This window comes from Austrofundulus limnaeus, unplaced genomic scaffold (genome assembly GCF_001266775.1).
Source record: "Austrofundulus limnaeus strain Quisiro unplaced genomic scaffold, Austrofundulus_limnaeus-1.0 Scaffold978, whole genome shotgun sequence".
In the NCBI taxonomy this organism is placed as follows: Eukaryota; Metazoa; Chordata; class Actinopteri; order Cyprinodontiformes; family Rivulidae; genus Austrofundulus; species Austrofundulus limnaeus.
In genome coordinates, this window is record NW_013953380.1 from 8,285 (window position 1) to 10,908 (window position 2,624).

At 45.1% G+C, this 2,624-nt stretch overlaps 1 protein-coding gene across 1 annotated transcript in view; it reads left to right on the top strand.

Moving 5' to 3' along the window:
* Positions 1-439: 439 nt before the first annotated feature.
* LOC106533594 (zinc finger protein 638) overlaps positions 440-2,624 on the top strand; it is a gene marked incomplete in the record, with an annotated part of 63,807 nt that continues 61,622 nt past the window's right edge. The window contains 2 exon segments of the mRNA XM_014029956.1: positions 440-538; positions 751-852.

Here is a 2,624-nt window from a genome sequence, read left to right on the forward strand (position 1 = left end):
AAAATAAACAATTTTGGTCCAAGTACTGAACCTTGAGGAACTCCACATATGACATCACAGAGTTCAGATCTAACCTCATTCATTTGTACAAACTGTTTTCTATCTTTTAAATAACTTGACACCCAATGTAATGCCAGTCCTCTCATTCCATACTGATTTAATTTCTCCAGAAGAATACCACGATCAGTGGCGTCGAATGCTTTCTTTAAGTCCACATAAATACTAACACAGTACTGTTTTTGGTCTACAGCAGTCCTTATTTGCTCCATCAGCTCCAAGAGTGCCGATAATTTATTAAATATTTTAAAGTTTATGTGCAATCTGACCGTCTGTAACGCTTCATAAAATCACCTCAATCCCAGCAGCAGCCTGCAGTTACCAGTCTGGTCCAGCAGGGGCGGTAAAGCTCTCTGCCACCCGACTCCCACACCGGATGTGCAGAAAAACAAAAAGAAGAAGAACGTGAAGACGACTTCATGCTAAACACGATTGGAATCCCGCAGAAATACCAGAAACTGACTTCAGCTCATCCTGAAAGGTATTTATTCGCCGAATAGACAGAGAAAGTGTGTATTTATCCACAGGAAGTGTTAGTAGCTCTCTCGTTGACACAACAGTCACCACTAACATCGCCCAAAATGGCTGCCGAGACAGCCTCGCTGTTTTACAGGTTTCACACATGCTCCAGTAATTCCGCCTGGTTCTGCAGCAGTGCTTTATTATTCACTGTCTGTTCACTGGTAATCACAGGTTGGCTGTCCGATCTGGTCCGGTCCGGTCCGGTCCGGTCCGAGCCTGAGGAGCTGTCTGGTCTGCGCGCTGTGCGAGACAATAATCAGATGATCTGAGGATGTAAGTATCGCCATTCAGGTAAAAATAACATCTGAGCAATAATTAAAGCTAAAGGTTTCACTGTGTACTTTAACAAGGAGTGACGTCAGCAGGTTCTGAGCACGGCGCCATCACGGAGCTCCCTGCAGACAGAAACAGTTCACTTCACAGTGTTGTTGGTGGAAACAGTCAGATGAGCACATCACAGCTGCCAGAAGCATGGCGGGGGCAGCATCATGCTGTGGGCACGTGTTTCATTAACAGAAAGAGGGACAAAAGTTAAACAAATAGATTTAATCACAGAGACAGATTACTAAGGAGCATCTAAACCTTTAAGCTCTGTGCAGTTTTTTATTCACTGCACAGATCATTCAGAGGCTTTTCTTTCAGCTTCTGTTCGCTCTCATTTCTGTCTCCTTCAGGAAGCTGATCGTTTCTTTTCACCTACAACACTGTTAAAACGTATAATTTACTAAAGTAACAAAGCACTTTGTTTCTGCCAGTTCCTGCTGCATCTGGGACCTCCAGAATTWGTTGACAATCCTGCAAAACTAAATTGTAATATAAAAGTGCAAACAAACACTAACTGCAGTGCATGCCAGTAATCTAGGATTTAGTATCTAAAACTACAGAATGCTGAGAGTTATGATGGCAAAAAAAATAAAAGCAGTTTTATCACAACTGGTTTTGTCATTAACATATAAAACTGCAGCTGTTTGCTTTCCCATTGCTGTGCAGGTAAATCAGTTCTGTTTAATTATTTGAGGGAAAAGAGCCTTATTAATGTCTCTGAGACAAACCTCACAGGCTACCTGACCAAGTCCATCATGTGAGAGAGAGGCTGAAGCTGGTGATGTTCTGTGCTTTGCTTTGTGTCGTCCGAGTCAAAGCCTCAGTCGACACACTTCCTCTGAAGCTGAACAGCTGACRGGCGGTCACATGGTTGTTTGGCGTTTGTTTTCACCACACACCTTTCATAGCTTCAGAGACACACCGTGCTGAGTTGTTGGGAAACCCCTTCCACTGCAGGATGTGATTCCTTCCMGCTGGAGTCTACACTCCTGACAGGGCTTTTGTCCCCATAAGGAACAGTGTCCTCGCCAGGCTGCGTGTGACGAGAAATTGGTCAAAAATTGTCCCCACCAGGTAGGCTTGGGCGGTAATATGATGTAAAGATATGATTGTATGAGTCACGTGAAGTGAAGCAACACATTYACAAGGGTGCTATGAAAACTGGGACATAAACTCAAAAGATGACTTGTGTTCTTACTGGTGTGTTCTGATGACAGAGGAGGAGGAGGGGGGAGCAGAGACACCCCCAGCTGCCATGCCTCTGAAGGCTGGATTAGACTTGTCACTCATCTTATTCCCCTGCCGAATGACAAAAAAATTGTGTGATTTCTCTCTGCTCTCCCGCTGTTATCCCCCAGTGACAGCCATCATGTACATTTCCCCAGTCAGAACTCTGCGATGTGGACCTTACTGCTCGGAGCGTGAWTATGGATGGGTACCAAATTCGATACTTTTTTAACGTGTATCTTACCCCGCCTGTGAAAAGAACTCCGCCCCAAGGCGAAATTTGAAAAATGTATCAAAGTRGGTAGGGGAGGGAGGTTAGAGAGCGGAGGTGTGGCCAGGACAAGAGAACGTGACAGGCAGCTAGCATTAGCATAATTGATGCTACATGGAGAGTGACCACAGCGACGCAGATAGTTACATCTCTGAACGGTCTGAGGTGGAGGATTCCCCCCTCCCCCCCCCTCCTCACCAGAGGCAGAGAGAGACTTGATCAG